The 24241-nt window shown below is 41.7% G+C and overlaps 1 pseudogene; it reads left to right on the forward strand.

Moving 5' to 3' along the window:
* LOC128058078 (short palate, lung and nasal epithelium carcinoma-associated protein 2A-like) overlaps positions 1–22976 on the forward strand; it is a 34968-nt pseudogene extending 11992 nt beyond the window's left edge.
* The last annotated feature ends 1265 nt before the right edge of the window (positions 22977–24241 follow it).

Below are 24241 nucleotides of genomic sequence, written 5' to 3' on the forward strand. Positions count from 1 at the left end.
CAGCATCAGGGTCTTTTCAAGTGAGTCAGTTCTTCACATTAGGTGTCCAAAGTATTGGAGTTTCAGCTTCAACATCAGTCCTTCCAATGAATATTTAGGGCTGATTTCCTTTAGAATTGACTGGTTTAATCTTCTTGCAGTCCAAGGGACTCTCAAGAGTCTTCTCCAATACCACATTTCAAAAGCACCAATTCTACGGCACTCAGCTTTCCTTATGGTCCAACTCTCACATCCAGACATGACTGGTGGAAAAACCATAGCTTTGATGAGACGCATCTTGTCACAAAGTAATGTCTCTGTTTTTTTAATATGATTTCTAGGTTGGTCATAGCTTTTCTTCCAAGGAGCAAGCGTCTTTTAATTTCATGGCTGCAGTCACCATCTGCAGTGATTTCTCAAATCCCCCAAAATAAGTTTGTTACAATTTCCATTGTTTCTCCGTCTATTTGCCATGAAGTTGAGAGGGTAACAGGCAAGAAGGCCAGGGGTCTCCAAATGGAGGAAATAGCCTGCAAGTGTCAGACATTTTTATCTCTCAAGTGGCAGGAGGAAACAAACTAGTGATATTTTTTCCTTATCTATACAATTTTAAAAGGAGGTTTCTCTTAAAATTCTGTGTTGCCACCTGGTTTCACCTGAAGTTAACCAATGCCTTTTTCTTACGGAAATGTTTATCTTAAGCTATGCTAATGTACTATGCATTTACCCCAAACTCTGTCTTCAAGTCGGTTCCACCTTTTGGGCTCAGAACCTACTTGATAAACCAGTATGTTATACTCCGATATTGTTCTTCTAATCTATGTAAATGAAACTATTTGTATGGTGATCTGCCCTTCTTCAAGATTCAAGTTAATCATTTTATGGCCCAAGATAAACCATTTGGTGCCAAGATTATCCCAAAATACATCTTATGGGGGAGGGGCCTGGTGCCATTCTGAGTTTTGAGACATTCCTTTCTTTCATTAACAGGCTGCTTGTGACTATATAACATCCAGCTGAAGACTAGCAGGGGGGTACTCTTTCTGCCCCCTTCTGATGCCTATGTCAGAAGCTTTCTCTATCTCCTTTATACTTTAATAAAACTTTATTACACAAAAGCTCTGAGTGATCAAGCCTCGTCTCTGGCCCCGGATTGAATTCTTCTCCTCCGGGGGCCAAGAATCCCGGTGTCATAATTCAACAACAACCTTTCAAAGTGATGGGACTAGATGCCATGATCTTAGTTTTTTGAATGTTGAATTTTAAGGAAACTTTTTGGATTAGCCCTCAGAGTCAGCAAAAGAGTAACTCTTATAGTAAATAAGAGTTCCAAATGCAGTACTTGGGTGCAATCTCAAAAATGACAGAATGACCTCTGTCCATTTCCAAAGCAAACCATTCAATATCACAGTAATCCAAGTCTATGCTCTGACCAGTAATGCTGAAGAAGCTGAAGTTGAATGGTTCTATGAAGACCTACAATACCTTCTAGAACTAACACCCCCAAAATATGCCCTTTTCATCATAGGGGACTGGAATGCAAAAGTAGGAAATCAAGAGATACCTGGAGTAACAGGCAAATTTGACCTTGGAGTACAAAAGGAAGCAGGGCATAGGCTAACAGAGTTTTGCCAAGAGAATGCACTGGTCATAGCAAACACCTTCTTCCAACAACTCAGAAGACTCTTCACATGGACATCAGCAGATGGTCAATCCCAAAATCAGATTTACTATATTCTTTGCAGCCAAACATGGAGAAGCTCTGTGCAGTCAGCAAAAAGAAGACCAGGAGCAACTGTGGCTCATATCACAAACTTCTTGTTGCCAAATTCAGACTTAAATTGAAGAAAGTAGGGAAAACCACCAAACCACTCAGGTATGACCTAAATCAAATCCCTTACAATTATGCAGTGGAAGTGACAAATAGATTTAGGGATTAGATCTGATAGACAGAGTGCCTGAAGAACTATGGATGGAGGTTCACAACACTGTAGAAGAGGCAATGATCAAGACCATCCCCAAGAAAAAGAAATGCAGAAAGGCAAAATGGTTGTCTGAGGAAGCCTCACAAATAGCTGAGAAAAGAAGAGAAGACAAAGGCAAAGGAAAAAAGGAAAGATATACTCATCTGAATGCAGAGTTCTAAAGAATAGCAAGGAGAGATAAGAAAGCCTTCCTAATTGAGCAATCCAAAGCATAGGGGAAACAATAGAATGGGAAAGACTGGAGATCTGTTTGAGAAAATTAGAGATACTAAGAGAACATTTCGTGCAAAGATGGGCACAATAAAGGACAGAAACGGTATGGACTTAACAGAAGCAGAAGATATTAAGAAGAGGTGGCAAGAATACAGGGAAGAGCTACATAAAAAATATCTTCATGACCCAGATAACCACGATGGTGTAATCACTCACCTAGAGCCAGACATCCTGGAACACGAAGTCAAGTGCACCTTAGGAAGCATCATTACAAACAAAGCTAGTGGAGGTGATGGAATTCCAGTTGAGCTATTTAAAATCCTAAAAGATGATGCTGTGAAAGTGCTGCACTCAATATCTCAGCAAATTTGGAAAACTCTGCAGTGGCCACAGGACTGGAAAAGTTCAGTTTTCATTTCAATCCCAAAAAAAGGCAATGTCAAAGAATCTTCAAACTGCCGCACAATTACACTCATCTCACATGCTAGCAAAGCAATGCTCTAAATTCTCCAAGAGAGGCTTCAACAGTAGGTACACCCTGAACTTCCAGATGTTCAAACTGGATTGAGAAAAGCCAGAAAAAACAGAGATCAAATTGCCAACATTCATTGGATCATTGAAAAAGTAACAGTTCCAGAAAATCATTTACTTCTCCTTTATTGACTATGCCAAAGCCTTTGACTCTGGATCACAATAAAATGTGAGAAATTCTGAAAGAGATGGGAATACCAGACCACCTTACCTGCCTCCTGAGAAATCTGTATTTCTCAGGTCAAGAAGCAACAGTTACAATCAGACATGGAACAACAGATTGGTTCCAAACTGGAAAGGAGTACATCAAGGCTGTATATTGTCACCCCAGAGTTGGGGTATTGCAATTTCCATTTTGTCACTAAGCATGGAGTTGTCTCACCATTTTACAATGAGGCAGCTGAAGCCTGAGGCCAACACCAGGTCTGAGGTTACTATGTTGCACTCAGTCCCTTGGGCTGTGCTCCTGAGTTGCGACAGTTCTCTGCACAAGATTTCTGCACAGCCCTCAGCTCTGTGCCCACTACCAGGGAAGGAGAGGTTTCAGACATTTGCAGAACTGGGTGCTGACAGCCTATGAGGTGAGTCTGTTGACCAGTTCAAGGCTGTGCTGGGTAAGGTCCTCCATGTCCCTGCCCCAGGATTGGGTATTTACCCTGTGCTCTGACGATGGAACCAGAGTCAGCATGAGGAATACTAGCTCTCCAAACCTCTAACTTTATCACTGTTAGGCCCTGCCTGCGTTCACATCAAGGATAGGGCTACAGGTCCCTGCTGAGGTGCAGGTGGGTGAACAGAGGAGACTGACCCTAGGTGACCTGAAGCTCCCTACCGCTGTTCCCAGCCTAATGCCACGTGGGCACCCATCTGTGCTTCCTGGACCGGGTGTTCCTGGTTGACATATGCCCAATGCACCAGACATTACAACCAACTTTTAAAACAGCAGAGGTCAAGGAATAAACAGGTTATTCAAGCCTAAGGACTCTCCTGACTGACCAGCTGGCCTTGATGTGATCTGAAAGCTCCTTCCCTGAGTACTGGGGTCCAGCCCTGGTGGATCCAGGGAATTCGAAGGGGAGACGGAGTCAGTGATCAGGAAAGAATAGCTTAATTAAGTATTAATTAAAGATACAAAGAGGGATTGAATAAGGATTGCTCAGTGGGAAAAATCAGTGGAGAAAAGAGGCTGAATAACTTGGTTTACGCAGAGTACCAATAAAACCTCGAGGCAAGAGGTTTGCACCACCTACCTAGGCCACAGGCGTCTTCCTGTTCTCCCGAAGGAGAGGAGACACAAAGGCCTCCCCGGTCAGATCTTAGAAGCCCCCGCAAAATTAGTAGGCTTGGCAGGCATCCACGCTCCAGATGGGAATTCAGCCAGAAGGGGAGAGAAAGAACGACATGAGGAGACCAGTCTTTCCAGGAACTGATCCGTTTCTTTATTTTCCAGGTTCGCTTTTATACCTTTAGTTATACATAGAGATAAATGTAAACAGCTGCTCTGACCCTTATCCAAAGACAGTATTCTTTGCATATCTTTATTCTTCCAAGGGTCTTACGTTTGTTTACAATATCTTCTGGTCTGGAGACCATTTTATGGCCCTGTCTTACTTTCTATTGATAAAGGTTAGTCAATCAGAAAACTTGTTTTTCCCTTAAGATCCGCTTTGTCTTAAGACAGTGATAACATTACATTCTTACATTGCAAGGATACACGGTTTATAACAAAAACAGGAGGAGTACAGTGATTTATAACAAAGAGAAAATTCATTAACTCAAAACATACTCCCAGGTGCTTAAGGGTATGGAGGCCTGATGGCAGTCATTAACTCAAAATGAGAAAAGCTCTATGCTAATTAAGACTTTCAAAATACTCCAAACTCTCTGTGCTGTTTATGGTTGAGAGGTTGTAAACAATCATCTACCTAGAATGTGGATAATCCTGTCACACAAGCTAGTCTGCCAGCAGAGAGGTTTTTGGACTGAAACACCCTTGTCACGCCCAGGAGATTTATTAACTGGAATCCTAAGTTAACTCCTTTTCAGAGAGAGGTGGTGGGGGATAGCCCCCTGTATAATGTCAGAAGACTAGGCAAAAAGCACAATGCCATAAGGCAGGCAGACTCTGGTTTTGGGGCAGATGCACGTGCAGATCCAGCGAGGCTTCCTTAAGGCCCGACTCACCTTTGCCTGTCGGGCCCCTTAACCTCATGACCTTTGCCATGGGTGGGACTCCTCATGCTGGCTCCCAGCATCTCCCCCTTTTTTATTTCTCAAAACAGCCAGATGTAGTTCAGTCGTGGGTTTCTGAATGCTCTGCTGAAGGATCCTGACAATACAAGGGAGAATGATTATAAGAAGCAGAATTAAGGCACCACCAGCAGTATAACTGAAAATAGTAGAAGGAATGTTCTTTCCAGAAATAAAGTTAGAAAAAGTGTGGAGAAAGTCATTAGCTGCTCCAGGGGCAGTAAAATCCAATCGAGAGTGTTCCAAGGTCTGTATCTGATTATGAAGTTTCCCTAAGTCTAAACTAATATCTGGGGGTGGTCCTAAGATGGCGGAGGAATAGGACAGGGAGACCACTTTCTCCCTCAAAAATTCATCAAAAGAACATTTCAACGCTGAGTAAATTCCACAAAACAACTTCTGAATGCTGGCAGAGGACATCAGGCACCCAGCAAAGCAGATCATTGGCTTCAAAAACAGGTAGGAAAAAATATAAAAGATGAAAAAAGAGACAAAGGAGGTAGGGAGGGAGCTCCGTCCTGGGAAGGGAATCCTGTCCTGGGAAGAGACTCTTAAAAACAGAGGTTTCCAAACACCAGGAAACATTCTCGCAGCCGAGTCAGTGGCGAGCTTTGGAAGCACAGAGGGCAACATAACAGGAAGGAAAAATAAATAAATAATTAAAACCAACAGATTACGAGCCCAACAGTAACTCCCCCAGCGGAAAAGCAGCGCAGATGCCTGCATCCGACACTAGCAAGGTGGGCTGGGCAGGGAGGAGCAGGAGGCGCAGGTGGCAGTGCTTTTTAAGAATCGGGCTGCAGGAGGTGCGGGCTGCTGTGCTTTTTTTGAGAATTGGGCCGGAACGCCCCACGCATGGCCAGAGCGAACTAACTTGGGTTAGCAAACCAGACTGTGGGATAGCTACCACGTGAAACGCTCGAACATAAGACACCGCCAGGACCGCACACAGAACAAAGGATGTATTGGAAATAGCCGGCTGCAGACCATCCCTCTCCAGTGACAGGCAGCCAGAGCCTTAAGGACTGGAAGGGGGCAATCACAGCCCAAGAGAGACATTACCTACCAAAATGCAAGCAGGCTTCTTTGTTAACTAAGATTTCTGGGGGTTCTGGACAGTCATCATCCGCCTGGGAAGGAATGCCAGCGGTACACCCAGAAAACTGAACAGCAGGGAAAGGCCATAAGTTGCAGCGATTGCGCTCGCCGAACTCCTGAGCTACTCGGACCTGGGAAAGGCACAAAACGCAGGCCCAACCAAATCTGCGCCTCTGAAGGCTTCCTGAGTGCCAAGCCTGAGCGGCTTAGACCGGGGAGGTGCATGAAGCCTAGGGCCGGCCTCAGATGGTTCCCCGGTGGAGCTAGGCAGAGCCTGAGCGGTGTGCGCCACGAGCAGGGGTAAGCCCAGCGTGGATGAGACACTGCAAGCACACGCCAGTAATATTTGTTTGCAGCATCCCCCCCCTCCCCACAGCGCGACTAAATAGTGAGCCTAGGAAAAAAAAAAAAAACTGTGTCCACCACCGCCCTCCCTGTGTCAAGACGGAAATCAGACACTGAAGAGACCAGCAAACAGAGGAAGTTAAACAGAGGGAACCGCCATGGAAGTGACCCCACACAACCCACGACACCAGAGAAAGGGCCAGATATACCTTTACTACTTTTACAATCATTCTTTTTTTTTTTTTTTTTTTTGAGTTGATGTGGTTGCGTGATTGTTTTGTCTTTTTTTTAAACTCTCTTAAATTTTTAAGTACTCTATTTCTCTAATTATTATTTTTATAACCTATTATTACTTTTCAAAAAAAAGACCCTATTTTTAAAGCAAACACTGTATATAGTCTTTTTGTGGTTGATGTTGTTTTTTAATAATTCTTGTAGCTTTGTTTTTTTGTTATTTTTTGTTTGTTTGTTTTTCTTTTCTTTTTTTCCTCTTCTTCTTCTTTTCTTTAATATTGTATTTTTGAAAATCCAATCTCTAATCCAGATTTTTAATCTTTGCTTTTTGGTATTTGTTGTCAATTTTCTACATATAAAACCCAATCTTCAGTACCCAATTTTACCTGAGAGCGAGATTACTGGCTTGACCACTCTCTCCTCCTTTGGACTCTCCTTTTTCTCCACCAGGTGGCCTCTGTCTCCTCCCTCCCTCTTCTCTTCTCTACCCAACCCTGTGAATCTCTGTGTGTTCCAGATGGTGGAGAACACTCAGGGAACTGGTTACTGGCCGGATCGCTCTCTCTCCTTTTCATATCCCTCTTTTATCCTCCTGGCCACCTCTGTCTACTTCCTCCCTCTCCTCTTCCCTGTATAACTCCGTGAACATCTCTGAGCGGTACAGACTGTGGAGCGCACATAAGGAAGTGATTACTGGCTAGCTTGCTCTCTCCTCTTTTGATCCCAACTCATCTCATTCCAGTCACCTCTAAATACCCCCTCCCTCTTCTCTTCTCCATGTAACTCAGTGAACCTCTATGGGTGACCCTTAATGTGGAGAAACTTTTCATCTCTAACCTAGATGTTTTATCATCAGTGCTGTATAGATGGAGAAGTCCTGAGGCTATTGTAAAAATAAAACTGAAAACCAGAAACAGGAGGCTTAAGTCCAAATCCTGAGAACATCAGAGAAATCCTGACTCCAGGGAACATTATTCAATAGGAGCTCATCAAACGCCTCCATACCTACACTGAAACCAAGCACCACCCAAGGGCCAACAAGTTCTAGAAGAAGACATACCACGAAAATTCTCCAGCAACACAGGAACACACCCCTGAGCTTCAATATACAGGCAGCTCAAAATTACTCCAAAACCATTGACGTTTCATAACCCATTACTGGACACTTTATAGCACTCCAGAGAGAAGAAATCCAGCTTCACCCACCAGAACTCCAACACAAGCCTCCCTAATCAAGAAACCTTGACAAGCCACTGATACAATCCCACCCACAGTGAGGAAACTCCATAATAAAGAGAACTCCACAAATTCCCAGAATATAGAAAGGCCACCCCAAACGCAGCAATATAACCAAGATGAAGAGACAGAGGAATACCCAGCAGGTAAAGGAACAGGAGAAATGCCTACCAAACCAAAACAAAGAGGAAGAGACAGGGAATCTACCTGAGAAAGTATTCCGAATATTGATAGTGAAAATGATCCCAAATCTTGAAATCAAAATGGAATCACAGATAAATAGCCTGGAGGCAAGGATTGGACCTAAAAGAAATAAAAAGAGTCAATATATAACGAATAATGCAATAAAATGAGATAAGAAACACTCTGGAGGCAACAAATAGTAGAAAAACGGAGGGAGAAGATAGGATTAGTGAAATAGAAGATAGAATGGTAGAAATAAATGAATCAGTGAGGAAAAAAGAAAAATGAATTAAAAGAAATGAGGACAGTCTCAGAGACCTCCAGGACAATATGAAACACTCAAACATTCGAATTATAGGAGTCCCAGAAGAAGACAAAAAGAAAGACCATGAGAAAATACTTGAGGAGATAATAGTTGAAAACTTCCCTAAAATGGGGAAGGAAATAAACACCCAAGTCCAAGAAACCCAGAGAGTTCCAAACAGGATAAACCCAAGGCAAAACACCCCAAGACATATATTAATCAAATTAACAAAGACCAAACACAAAGAACAAATATTAAAAGCAGCAAGGGAAAAACAACAAATAACACACAAGGGGATTCCCATAAGGATAACTGCAGATCTTTCAATAGAAACTCTTCAGGCCAGGAGGGAATGGCAAGACATACTTAAAGTGATGAAAGAAAATAAGCTACAGCCCAGATTACTGTACCCAGCAAAGATCTCATTCAAATATGAAGGAGAAATCAAAAGCTTTACAGACAAGCAAAAGCTGACAGAATTCAGCACCACCAAATCAGCTGTCCAACAAATACTAAAGGATATTCTTTAGACAGGAAACACAAAAAGGACACATAAACCCGAATCCCAAACAATAAAGTAAATGGCAACGGGATCATACTTATCAATAATTATCTTAAACGTAAATGGGATGAATGCCCCAACCAAAAGGCCAAGACTGGCTGAATGGATACAAAAACAAGATCCCTATATATGCTGCCCACAAGAGACCCACCTCAAAACAAGGGACACATACAGACTGAAAGTGAAGGGCTGGAAAAAGATATTCCATGCAAATAGAGACCAAAAGAAAGCAGGAGTAGCAATACTCATCTTTGATAAAATAGACTTTAAAACAAAGGCTGTGAAAAGAGACAAAGGCGGCCACTACATAATGATCAAATGATCAATCCAAGAAGAAGATAGAACAATTATAAGTATATATGCACCCAACATAGGAGCACCACAATATGTAAGACAAATACTAATAAGCATGAAAGGGCAAATTAACAATAACACAATAATAGTGGGAGACTTTAATACCCCACTCACACCTATGGACAGATCAACTAAACAGAAAATTAACAAAGAAATGCAAACTTTAAATGATACAATAGACCAGTTAGACCTAATTGATATCTATGGGACATTTCACCCCAAAACAATGAATTTCACCTTCTTCTCAAGTGCTCACGGAACCTTTTCCAGGATAGATCACATCCTGGGCCGTAAATCTAACCTTGATGAATTCAAAAAAATCGAAATCATTCCAAGCATCTTTTCTGACCATAATGCACTAAGATTAGATCTCAATTACAGGAGGAAAACTATTAAAAATTCCAACATATGGAGGCTGAACAACACACTTCTGAATAACCAACAAATCACAGAAGAAATCAAAAAAGAAATGAAAATATGCATAGAAATGAATGAAAATTAAAACACAACAACCCAAAACCTGTGGGACACTATAAAAGCAGTGCTAAGGGGAAAGTTCATAGCAATACAGGCATACCTCAAGAAACAAGAAAAAAGTCAAATAAATAACCTAACTCTACACCTAAAGCAACTAGAAAAGGAAGAAATGAAGAACCCCAGGATTAGTAGAAGGAAAGAAATCTTAAAAATTAGGGCAGAAATAAATGCAAAAGAAACAAAAGAGACCATAGCAAAAATCAACAAAGCCAAAAGCTGGTTCTTTGAAAGGATAAATAAAATTGACAAACCATTAGCCAGATGCATCAAGAAACAAAGAGAGAAAAATCAAATCAATAAAATTAGAAATGAAAATGGAGCAATCACAACAGACAACACAGAAATACAAAAGATCTTAAGAGACTACTCTCAGCAATTATATGCCAATAAAATGGACAACTTGGAAGAAATGGACAACTTCTTAGAAAAGTGCAATTTTCCAAACCTGAACCAGGAAGAAATAGAAAATTTTAACAGACCCATCACAAGCACAGAAATTGAAACTGTAATCAGAAATCTTCCAGCAAACAAAAGCCCAGGTCCAGATGGCTTCACAGCTGAATTCTACCAAAGGTTTAGAGAAGAGCTAACACCTATCTTCCTCAAACTCTTCCAGAAAATTGCAGAGGAAGGTAAACTTCCAAATTCATTTTATGAGGCCACCATCACCCTAATATCAAAACCTGACAAAGATGCCACAAAAAAAACTGTGGGCCAATATCATTGATGAACATAGATGCAAAAATCCCCTCAACAAAATTCTAGCAATCAGAATCCAGCAACACATGCAAAAGATCATACACCATGACCAAGTGGGCTTTATCCCAGGGATGCAAGGATTCTTCAATATCCACAAATCAATCAATGTAATACACCACATTAACAAATTGAAAAATAAAAGCCATATGATTATCTCAATAGATGCAGAGAAGGCCTCTGACAAAATTCAATATCCATTTATGATAAAAACTCTCCAGAAAGCAGGCATAGAAGGAACATACCTCAACACAATAAAAGCTATATATGACAAACCCACAGCAAACATTATCCTCAATGGTGAAAAATTGAAAGCATTTCCCCTAAAGTCAGGAACAAGACAAGGGTGCCCACGTTCACCACTACTATTCAACATAGTTCTGGAAGTTTTGGCCACAGCAATCAGAGCAGAAAAAGAAATAAACGGAATCCAAATTGGAAAAGAAGAAGTAAAATCTCACTGTCTGCAGATGACATGATCCTCTACATAGAAAATCCTAAAGACCCCACCAGAAAATTACTAGAGCTAATCAATGAATATAGCAAAGTTGCAGGATATAAAATCAACACACAGAAATCCCTTGCATTCCTATACACTAGTAATGAGAAAGTAGAAAAAGAAATTAAGGAAACAATTCCATTCACCATTGCAACGAAAAGAATAAAATACTTGGGAATATATCTACCTAAAGAAACTAAAGACCTATATATAGAAAACTATAAAACACTGATGAAAGAAATCAAAGAGGACACTAATAGATGGAGAAATATACCATGTTCATGGATTGGAAGAATCAATATAGTGAATATGAGTATACTACCCAAAGTAATCTACAGATTCAATGCAATCCCTATCAAGCTACCAGCGGTATATTTCACACAACTAGAACAAATAATTTCACAATTTGTATGGAAAGACAGAAAACCTCGAATAGCCAAAGCAATCTTGAGAAAGAAGAATGGAACTGGAGGAATCAACTTGCCTCACTTCAGGCTCTACTACAAAGCCACAGTCATCAAGACAGTATGGTACTGGCACAAAGACAGACATATAGATCAATGGAACAAAATAGAAAGCCCAGAGATAAGTCCACACACATATGGGCACCTTATCTTCGACAAAGGAGGCAAAAATATACAATGGAGTAAAGACAATCTCTTTAACAAGCGGTGCTGGGAAAACTGGTCAACCACTTGTAAAAGAATGAAACTAGATCACTTTCTAACACCACACACAAAAATAAACTTAAAATGGATTAAAGATCTAAATGTAAGACCAGAAACTCTAAAACTCCTAGAGGAGAACATAGGCAAAACACTCTCCGATATAAATCCCAGCAGGATCCTCTATGATCCACCTCCCAGAATACTGGAAATAAAAGCAAAAATAAACAAATGGGATCTAATTAAAATTAAAAGCTTCTGCACAACAAAGGAAACTATAAGTAAGGTGAAAAGACAGCTTTCTGAATGGGAGAAAATAATAGCAAATGAAGCAGCTGACAAACAACTAATCTCAAAAATATACAAGCAACTTATGCAGCTCAACTCCAGAAAAATAAACGACCCAATCAAAAAATGGGCCACAGAACTAAATAGACACTTCTCCAAAGAAGACATATGGACGGCTAACAAACACATGAAAAGATGCTCAACATCACTCATTATCAGAGAAATGCAAATCAAGACCACAATGAGGTACCATTTCACACCAGTCAGAATGGCTGCGATCCAAAAGTCTACAAGCAATAAATGCTGGAGAGGATGTGGAGAAAAGGGAACCCTCTTACACTGTTGGTGGGAATGAAAACTAGTACGGCCACTATGGAAAACAGTGTGGAGATTCCTTTAAAAATTGCCAATAGAACTGCCTTATGACCCAGCAATCCCACTGCTGGGCATACACACCGAGGAAACCAGAATTGAGAGAGAGACGTGTACCCCAATGTTCATCACAGCACTGTTTATAATAGCCAGGACTTGGAAACCACCTAGATGTCCATCAGCAGATGAATGGATAAGAAAGCTGTGGTCCATATACACCATGGAGTATTACTCAGCCATTAAAAAGAATACATTTGAATCAGTTCTAATGAGATGGATGAAACTGGAGCCGATTATACAGAGTGAAGTAAGCCAGAAAGAAAAACACCAATACAGTATACTGACACATATATATGGAATTTAGAAAGATGGTAATGATGACCCTGTATGCGAGACAACAAAAGAGACACAGATGTATAGAACGGACTTTCGACTCTGAGGGAGAGGGAGAGGGTGGGATGATTTGGGAGAATGGCATTGAAACATGTATACTGTCATGTAAGAAACGAAGTGCCAGTCAATGTTCGATACAGGATACAGGATGATTGGGGCTGGTGCATGGGGATGATCCAGAGAGATGATATGGGGTGGGAGGTGGGAGGGGGATTCAGGATTGGGAGCTCGTATACACCCGTGGTGGATTCATGTCAATCTATGCAAAACCAATACAGTATTGTAAAGTAAAATAAAGTAAAAATAAAATTAAATAAAAATAAATTAATATCTGAGCTATTCCAAACACCTAAAATATGATTTTTCAACATATCTTAAATCGTGTAAAAGGCACCATTTACCAGATTTTTTCTTAATAACATAAATAGGAGTGTTCCAGGGGCTATTGGAGGGCTCAATATGTCCCAATACCAGTTGTTCAGAAATTAACATTTTAGCTGCCAGTAATTTTTCTTTAGGCAGAGGCCATTGTTCCACCCACAGTGGGTCTTGAGATTTCCATGTGATGGGGTCGGCAGCAAAAACAATGGCTTCCATTATAAATTTGGATAATCCAATCCGGTTCGTAGCTTGCAGGAGTTGGGCTAATTGGTTCAATTATTCCTGATTGCTGTTTACCTAATCCTTTCGATGGATCATAGCCCATCTGTAGCATTTGAGAGGTCACTTTATCATCAGGGCTAAAAAGTAACACTCCCATTTGAGACAGCACATCCCTCCCCCATAGGGTAAAGGGGAGTGAAGGAACCACATAAGGCTGGAAAGTTCCACAAGTATCCCCAAATTGCCAATTTAAAATTTTTGCACTTTTAGCTACTGCAGGGGCTCTTCCTAATCCCACCCACACGTTTTCAGCAGTATGAGTGGGCCAGGAGCTGGGCCAGTCTTTTCCTGAAATGCAAGAGACATCTGCTCCTGTGTGTAGCAGCCGTGACATTTTATTTCCTTGAGTTAAAAGATCTTTCAAAGGCCTAGAAGTGGTAATTTCCTGCACCCCAAAAGCTAGATCACTAGATCCAAATCTTCTGGGGCCCCGAGCTTGAGAAGTCAAGGTTTTTCTATCTGATAACAAGGTAAAAAGCAAAAGCTGTGCTATTCTTTGACCTTTATTAATTTGCACAGTTTTAGTAGGCGGCGAGATTAAAACTTTAATTTCCCCAGTATAATCAGAATCTATTGTTATGCCGAGTCCGAGTCCCCCAAACCGGGAGAATAAGACGTCCACAGCAATGCAAAAGCATAAAGGGATTTATTACTAGCTCAAGCCAGGACCCATGTTTCATCCAGCACAGTGGAATCAGACAAAGGCCCCGAGCTCTGAATCACATATACTTTTATACAGATGGTTCTTTGTTTCTGTAACAGCATAGCTGATTGGTTAAACCGTACGTGCATGCAGGACTTTTAAACCTCGCATCCCTATCGGTAATGGCTCAGGTCTGGCGCGGGCAGGGGGCTACGGGGATTTTTTCTGATTGGTCAAGCTACACTGCCTGTGGGAATTCCCAGAGCCTCAGCTTTTCTCAGGCCTAGCCCGCCCCTTAGAGCCTGTCCTGGCTTCAGTTGGGTCCTAACACTATTACACCAGGCATCACTGAAATTCCTTGGAAAGAAAGTGAGCTATGCCCTAGCACAAGTCCAGAATGTCCTCAGGCAGGGGGCCAGCCACTCCCGTAACTGACAAGTCAGGGGTTAATACTGTTACGGTGGTGGAACTGAGGTCTAGGCCTGAGCTACCTGGGGTTGATTGGCATGGCTTGTTTTCTCTGTTTAGCAGGACATTGCCGGCAAAAATGCCTCATTTGGCCATAAGAGAAACATTTTTTATTCGTAAAATCCTTTTTATTACGATTATTTTTCTTTTCTTTTTTCTTTTTTTTTTCTCTTCTCTGTTTTTTTTTTTTTTTTTTGCTTGGGTAAGGCCCACCTGAGGGGGTTTTCTGCAAGGAGCAGGCTCTGTTTTAAAAGCTCCTTTGTTAAAGAAAAAATTCTCCCTCTCTTTTTCAACCTTAGGCAATGTTCTGGGAGGCGCAAGTGGAGGTGGGGTGATCGCCTTAAATCAGAAAGTGGTGGATAAATTTTTAAAGGTTTGCGTAGAGGGGGAGGGGGCTCGCCAGGGCGCCTGGCCACAGCATCCTGTAAGCCCTCACCTTCCTCAGGAGGTAGAGCACAGTCTCCCTCCTTTTCTTTGTCAATGGCAGAAAGTATGATCTGCGTAGAAGGTGGAGACCCACTACCATCCACCTCTAGAGCCTCTCCCATAGGCTGTCTAACAGCCTCATGATGAGGGTCCAGAACATTTCTAATCATATTCCACAGAGCAAAAGCATAATAAGTTTTTAGCTGTTTCCCTACCTTCACCCAAGTATCTAAATTAACAGTGCCCTTTTCTGGAAACCAAGGACATTGCTCTTGTACAAATGAAAAAAATGAATGAATATTGGATTTCTTAACTTTAATTCCTCTCTTGCTTAATAACTGCACAATTACTCCTATAAAGAGCTGTCTTTCCTTTGATTCACTGTTACCCATGTCAGAAAGTTAGGTATAGTAAAGAAGATTTAGTTTTAGCCTTCGGAAAACCGGGTTTCTCTTCAACCCTTTAACACTTCGCACTCCTACTCACCCTGTCTATCCTACGGGGGGTTCTGCAGCACCCTGAGTGGGGTCCTATCCATCCCGAAAACTCAGCACTGGGGGAACAACAGGGCTGATGACCCTAATTGTTCCAAGGAATAGGGTTGATGACCCTAATTGCTCCATACTAGGGGAACAACAGGGCTGATGACACTAGTTGTTCCGAGGAATAGGGTTGATGACCATAATTGCTTCATACTAGGGGAACAACAGGGCTGATGACACTAGTTGTTCCGAGAATAGGGTTGATGAACCTAATTGCTCCATACTAGGGGAACAACAGGGCTGATGACCCTAGTTGTTCCGAGCAATAGGGCTGATGACCCTAATTGCTTTGAGGGACCTACCTTCGAATAGCCTGTTCCAGGCACCACTTGCCGGGATCCAGCCCCAGTGGATCCAGGGAAGTTGAAGGGGAGACAGAGTCTCCAGGGGCAGTAAAATCCAATGGAGAGTGTTCCGTGGTCTGTATCTGATTATGAAGTTTCCCTAAGTTTAAACTAATATCTGAGCTATTCCAAACACCTAAAATATGATTTTTCAACATATTGGGCAGTATGCACTTGTTGAGTCAATGATATTACTGCCACAGTAACAGTAACAGTAACAGTAGTAATTGTTATTAAAGCTGAATTCCCTAAGATTAGTAAGCCCCCAAACTGTCGTGATCGCATTAAATCTTGTAGTTGTTTTAACACAGCGAGACCATAATTATCATACCAATGAGTAGTTACAGTTACAGGTATCATGAGTTAGGGTGGACGTTTCAACATTGGCAGGAAAACAAAGCAAGTATGGCAATAAACACCTTTTCAGGAGAGACTGGAGATCCCTGCAAGGAAGTATTATGCCCAGAGTCCGAGTCCCCAAAACTGAGAGAATAAGACGTCCACAGCAATGCAAATGCAAAAAGGGAATTTATTGCTAGCTCGAGCCAGGGCCCAAGTTTCATCCAACGCAGTGGAGTGGAACAAGGGCCCGAGTTCTGAATCACATATACTTTTATACAGACGGTTCTTTGTTTCTATAGCAGCATAGCTGATTGGTTAAACCATACGCACACACAGGACTTTTAAACCTCGCATCCCTATCTGGATTGGCTCGGGTCTGGCGTGGGCGGGGGGCTACGGGGATTTTTTCTGATTGGTCTAGCTACACTGCCTGCGGGCCTGCCCCTTAGAGCCTGTCCTGGCTTCAATTTGGTCCTAACATTCCCCCCTGTCTTCAGCTTCATAGAGGAATCTTCCTCTTTATTTGGGGGCAGGGCCTGATACTGTTGCCTCAGTACCATCAGTTGGATGGTATTGACGTGGTCTTTTATAAAGGCAACAAGCTCAGTTATTATGCATGGACCAAAAGTAAGTATTAATAGTAGCACTATTAGAGGGCCCACCAGGGTAGAAATTAGCGTTGTTAACCACAGGGACTGTTGGAACCAGAACTCAAATTAATTTTGAGACATTTTTTTTTCCTTTTTGATTTAGCCCCCTTTTTTTTTTTATCTTGGCCAGGGACTCCCTGATTATCCCTGAGTGATTTACATAAAAATAACGTTTTTCCCTTAACACAGCACATAGGCCCCCTGAGAGACTTCATACTCAAGATACTTTTTGGGAATTGGGGCGGAGGTCTCTTTCTTCTGTAATTTCTTCCTGCTGTGCATGGGCGTAGGCCTGCCTAGCAGAGCAGAAGTCTCTCTACCTGATCTAAGTTGGGGTTTTTCAATTCTGAAACCAGCTTTTACCCTTGTAGTTACAGCAATTTAGTTGGTCCCTCTCAGAGATGAAATAGACAAGGGCCAAACAAGAGACCTAACAGGATGGTCATCTCTGGTCCCTGGAAACAGAAGGCAACATTTGGGGTGAGGGTTACAGGGTTTGTGACCCCTTCTGATTGGTTGGTCGTGAGGCAACAGAGCAGTGCTCCAAGAATCTTGTGTTCAGTCTGAAGTCTTTTACCTGGTGGGGGCTCAAGGACATTGTTATGCATATTTCTTTGAGTAGGAACCAGGACTCTGTCTGGAGGCTGTACCAACCTTTGATAGTTTCTGTTTTTGTATCCCCTCCCTTCCCTGATTAGCAATTATTTGAATCTATGCTTTGGAATTCAGGGAAGGCCAAGGAGGCTGAACAAAGTCTATATCCTACAGATAAGAAATGGAGAACACAGAGCAGATCTGTACTCCAGAGCCCCACAGAGTCCCACTCAGTTTTAATTTTAGGGAACTAGGCAACAATGACTATGATAACTTTCTATCAAAATGGGGCATAGGACTGCCCCAGCTTGGAGTATAAACACTGAATTGGAAGTATTTCTGAGATCCAAGTTTTAGATCTGAGTCTTGTATGATTGAAATCCTAATCTCATTTCTTTTTAGAAGAATAGGTCTGAAACCCAGTCTGGACCTGGCACTTCAGGGAGACTTGTAGCCATGTAGCCAGTTGCCTAGTTTTATAAAAAGTAAGGTTAGTAGCTTCCAGCAGACATTGTTTTGAAAATGGTGGCATCCAAGCCTGACATGACTCAGAAAACTCAAGTGTTTAGCAATACAAGGTGTAATCTGAAAGTACACCCATAGCATCACCTAGTTATTTCCCAGGATATCTGAACCATAGCTACTCTATTTTGACTTTTAATTGTAAACTATTTTATAATAGCCAAAGCAGGTTTTACCATTAATGACAGTGTTTTTCTAGATATGAGAAGATGCAAGAATTGGGACTCATAAAATCTTTTCCTGAAAAGATCTAACTATCTGATACCTGTTTTGCCAGTTTTTCCCAGAGCACAGAGTGCCTCATTTCTGAATTTTACCCTGAACTCCTTTCAGGGGCATTGAAAGTCAGCAGTTACAGCGGCCATGATTTAATCTTTGTAGATGCAGATGGCGAGTGTCAGTCTTCAGTTGGCAGAGCCCCTTTTTGCTCATAAACTTGACCATGATTATGAGGGGGGCACGTCATGACCATTTTATCCCAGGGTGCTGAGAGTGTCCATTTTCAGGTAAACAGGCCACTCAATGTGCTGTTACTGGACTAGGCCATGAAACAGTATCTAAAATTCTCTGGACCACCTGTCTTACTAGCTTCTTGGTCCAGGAAAATATTCCCTCTTGTTGCTTCTTGCCATATCTAGAGTTAGACTGTTACCATCATCGATCTCATATGGGACTATATATTATTCTATTAGAGGCCTCACACACATACAGTGTAAAAAACAGCAATTTTGTAAAACAGGTGAAATACAAATAACATAGCCAGCAGTATTAGTAAAGTCATAAGTAAGACTTATGTTAAGAACTTTCATTAGATGTAGCCCAGTATATCTTCAGGTCATCTGACTTAGTCTGTCCTGTAGAATATTTATCTTCCAGGGAAATTATATATTGGCACCATCTATAAGGAACATAGCCCAGTTTTTTTAGTGTCACTAGACTGATTATCTTTAGTATGATTTAATTTTTTAAGTAAATTTTCTCAGGGCCAACCAGTTAAAGTCTGGTAATAGAGAAATTTACCAAGATAACCCAGAACTAGACACAGGTTATTGGCCACAAACCCAGCAATTGGATTGATTTTGAAACTAGCATAGGATCAGGCCTATGATAGAAAAGCATTTGACTTATATGTAAAGGTCTAAGAAGTCAAGAAAACATAAATGATCATACGAATCAGGTCCAGCATCTTGGGGAAGCTGTCTACCTCTGATGTTGTCGTCTTCTCATCCGGGTGTAGCATAGTTTTTCCTGATTAAAAAAAAAGTCCTTCCATCCATGGAGACAGTCCCTTAAATTATGTCTTTTTCCAGTCTTGGTTGCAGGTCATGAGGCATCTGATCTTCATCCAAAGATAGATTACTGAGATAAGCTTCAGAAGCAAACTTAGGGGGTTCTTCAAGAATTCAATTAAAATTTATATTAACATCTCATAACAGCAAAGAACTATCTAAGAGATGAGTCTTACTAGATGCAGACCTCACTGGTATTTAACATTTTGAAATATCTTTTTTCTTCTTAAAGTTACTCTTATTTTTATTAAATATAACCAAATTAAGGCTAGTTTGTTTGCAAAATAGGTCTGTTCTCACTGATTTGGGTCTGATGATTTTTATAACCATAATTGATTATAGGCTTCTTATTTTGTTGAAACATTTATAGAGTCTCAGACTGAACTTTTAAAATAAAACAGGGCTGGGAAACTCACACCAAAGGCTTATCACAGATTTTGCCTAACAAATCTAGGTGAATTTTTCCCTCTTTAAGGTCTCAAAAAAAATTTTTTTTGAGATTTTTGTATCCGTGAGATAACCTTTCTAACTCATTTGATAAACTCACTGGAAACCTAAGAACTTCCAATTTTTGGAGGAGTCAGATAGAAAATATAATTGTTTTGTTTAGAACGTTTAATTTTACCAAAGTATTGTCATAATTAGTTTGAGAGGAAGATTTTCCCTACTCCCTGAAAACATAAGATTCAACCCCATAATTTTTTAGATAGAAACCATAAAAGTTATAAGCATATTCACTGGTTCATTCAGTCCTTTTGCTAACTTTTGTGAAGTCATCAGGTTTTTCATTAAAATACCAGGACATATCAGAATATTAAAAACTCCATATAATTTTTAGGATATCTGTATTAGTAATTTTACCCTACATTATAATATGAGCAGATGTATTACTCATTTGATAATCTTTTTTAATGTAATTTAACCAAGCGAATAAACACAGTTTAATATCTCTCTTTGGGATGCTTCAGGGGCCCTCCAAAGCACCCCAAAGTTAGCTAGAAGCCAAAAGTGCTTCATAGAATAATTTAGGAAGTTTTGTCAACAAATATCAGAAAGGTTTGGAGCACTCAGTCAGATGGGACTATAGGTCACTGTGAAACAATAGCTATTCACTCAGCCAAAGTAACAATATGGGATTTCAGAGGCGAATACAGAACAGACCATTTAAGAAGGAAATGAACTTAAATCTATTGTCAAATGCAGTTCAACATCTGAAGAAAGTGTGTCCTTTTAACAGAGAGAAAAGCCAAATTCAAGTTTTTGCGCCAGCTTATTTTAGTCATTAACAGTCCCAAATTTTTTAGCTTCTTTGTAAGAGGAAACTAATGTTCAGTAATAAATGTTTCAAAATTTTACTGTATTTGGAAATGAGCTAGCTAGTCAGTGAACTTTCATCACTTAGTTTAGCACAACCCAATTCAAGTTACCCCAATTTGGACAGACTATTTCAGACAGACATTCCTAAAGCATAATTATTCTTAATAAAGTCTATCTAAAAGCTCATATCTCATTTACATTTTTTTTGAAGTGTTTTTTTTTTTTACTTGAGGTAATTTGTTTGTTGACAAACTTGTTAACAGATATAATATTTAACATATTGAACCTAGGTACAATGAAAATATTTTTTTAACGTTAAGTACTCTAAGACATGTCTATATTAAATAGGTCAACAAACAAACATTAATATCAGGTATTTAACACTGAATATTTCCCAGTTCACATAAACCTGGAATTTATTGTTTAATTTAGAATTACTTGATTTGTAAGCGCTTATCTTTTAAGCCAAATAAATAGATCTCATATATAAATTAACTTCAAAAATATTACCCAGAGACAGAGACATACCAAGACATATTTAGACACACACAGTGCGAGATCTAGCTTCACGTCTTTTTTTTTTTTTTTTCCTTCTCAGTGTCAGGAGTTAGAGATAGTCTAGGTAAGTGTTCTTAAGAGCCCTGGTCTCAAGGCACAGGGAAAGAAAATCAAGTTCTAACAAATGGCGGCAGGTCTAAACCACATGGTGGCCAGACAAAGCAAAATGGCCATCAAAAATCACTACACAGATCACAGAGTTAAAACACACACATATAAACCCGGCAGTCCTCATCAAAGTGAAGGTGAAGTCGCTCAGTCGTATCAGACTGTTTGCGACCTGTGGCCCACCAAGCCTTTCCGTAACATCAAAGATTTTCAGGGAGGAAAGGAAGCCAGGTTGAAAAAAGAAGGGGGAGGAGGCAGGAGAGGGGGCAAAAGGGGTGGCCTTACAGATGTCTCCTGTCACCTACAGATACCCAGGCCTTACGGGACTTTTCCCTGGGCCTCCAGAGAAGGGAGGACTGGAACTCGGCCCTACCAGAAATCAGAACCAGAATTTGAGTTTTCTGCCAAGAGGAGGTGATCAGTCTCCAATCCTCAGCTCAGGCTGAGGGCCCTTCGACCAGATTTCTGAGTCTAGGACCAGGGGACTAGAAAAACAGGGAAGGATAGGAAGGGTTAAGGAGAGGAGACAGAGAAGGAAGGGGAGAGAGATCAATAAAGTTTCTTGTTTCTTACCAGTCGGGGCACTCTGGCCAGTTGTCCGCGTCAGGAGGAGACGAGGGACAAAAGGGTCCCAGTTGCGGCCGCTGGGTCTGGTCCATTGGCAGGCAAGCTGGCCCCTGAGTACCCCAAGTGGTCAGGATGTCGTCTCAGCAAAGAAGAATCCCACCAGAGTCACCATTTGTTGCAGGAAGAGGGACCCCTTCCAGGGCCCGAAACTGGGCTTTTGCCTAACACTCGGAAATGAATTGTCTGAGGAGACATATGTGCTGACAAAGCAAGAGATTTTATTGGGAAAGGGCACCCGGGTGGAGAGCAGCAGGGTAAGGAAACCCAGGAGAACTGCTCTACCGCGTGGCTCACAATGTACAGGCGGTGTCTCCTTTAAACCTTTCCCGAACTCTTCCAGTTGGTGGAGGCTTATTAGTTCTGTATTCTTTATCAGGATCTCCTGTCAGAAAACAACTCATGCAAATGGTTACTATGGTGCCTGGCCAGGGTGGGGCGGTTTCAATCAGTGTGCTTCCCCTAACAATTCCCCCTGCAAGATGGGGTATATAGTGGCGCCGTTGGTTCAGGCTCCTTGAGATTCTTTGGGTTCTTTCTTACATGTGTCGCCAACACCTGAGGGGTAGAAAATCCCTGTTGCGGCAAAAAAAGGTTTTACCCAAGGAGTGGCGGGGGCTTGGTCAGGGTGTCCGATCCGCAGTCGGAAGATGATATCTCGGACTTGGTGTACAGTTCCCAAGTCAAAGGTGCCTTCTGAGGGCCAGCCTACATGGAAGGTCGGCCATTCTGCGCTGCAAAAAGTTAATTTGTTCTTCTTCACCAGCACGGATAGATTCTGTGCTCTAGACTTAAAATCAGAAAAATGGTCAGTCCTAAGGGACAACAGAGTGGAAGTCTCTTGTCCCATGATTACAGGATAGAACACAGGAGACAAGACGAACGCACAGAGAGCAGTGACAATGCTGGCACACACAAAGATGCGACGAACAGAGGAGACAAACCTCGGCCGAGAACACAGTACTAGGTCTTCCTGGGCCCCCTGAACCATCCTATCCCTCTAGGTTATCTTACCAACAAGGTGTTCACAGAACCAGCTGCCTTCCAAGCACGATGCCGGGCCTCGGCCTTACGCCGGCTAAAACGACTAATTCGCCCATGATTAAGCCTGACAAGAGCTCTCTTCTCACCAGAGCCAGCTGCCTTCCAGCGCGTAAGCTGGGCCTTGGTCTTACACTGGCTAACCAAACTTAACACTGGTGTTCAGATAGCTATCCTCCAAGTGAGGAAACCCCTTCTACCGGGAGAGTGTTATTCTTCCCAGTTAAAGGGATCCAGGATGAGCCCCCAAATGTTATGCCCAGAGTCCAAGTCCCCAAAACTGAGAGAAGAAGACATCCACAGCAATGCAAACACAAAAAGGGAATTAATTGCTAGTTCAAGCCAGGGCCCAAGTTTCACCCAACACAGTGGAGTGGAACAAGGGCCCCGAGTTCTGAATCACATATACTTTTTTTTTTTTTTTTTTTTAATTGGGTACTCTGATTTATTTTTTTTTTTATTTTTTATTTTTTTTTAATTTTAAAATCTTTAATTCTTACATGTGTTCCCAAACATGAACCCCCCTCCCACCTCCCTCCCCATAACATCTCTGTGGGTCATCCCCATGCACCAGCCCCAAGCATGCTGTATCCTGCGTCAGACATAGACTAGCGAGAATCACATATACTTTTATACAGACGGTTCTTTGTTTCTGTAACAGCATAGCTGATTGGTTAAACCATACGCACGTACAGGACTTTTAAACCTCGCATCCCTATCTGGATTGGCTCGGGTCTGGCATGGGCGGGGGGCTACGGGGATTTTTTTCTGATTGGTCTAGCTGCACTGCCTGCGGGCCTGCCCCTTAGAGCCTGTCCTGGCTTCAGTTGGGTCCTAACAGAAGCAATTCCCCGTGCCTGGTGACAGAGCATTTTAATTTGACCCCAAGTGGGTATGGGGGCTTGCTGAGTCACCTGAGTAGGGCGACCTGGCATCTTTTTGCGGGGCAAAGGATCAGGGGGAGCAATATCCTGTATGCGAAGTTGAGACATCAGCCTTGTGGCCAGATCCATTCCTTGCTCATCCGTGATCTCCGATATCAGTCGTCCCAAAGTCGGCAGCGTTGCCCACGCTGGCGAAGGGAGCGGAGGTAGAGGAGGCCTCTTCCTTTTTAGGGGTCGTGGCAGTGGAGGAATCGGATGTCTAGGGAGCTGCGACATGATGAATCAGCCTGTCTGGGACCCAAATTGGAGAGTCTGCATCCTGTGCAAAATCACAAGCGTATCCTCAACTGCTAGTTAATAATGGGTCAGAACCCTTCCATTGTCTGGAGAGGAGGTCCTTCCATTTCACCAACGGCTTTACATTTTGTTGTTCCAGACACCA

This window comes from Budorcas taxicolor, chromosome 13 (assembly GCF_023091745.1).
Source record: "Budorcas taxicolor isolate Tak-1 chromosome 13, Takin1.1, whole genome shotgun sequence".
Lineage (NCBI taxonomy): Eukaryota > Metazoa > Chordata > Mammalia > Artiodactyla > Bovidae > Budorcas > Budorcas taxicolor.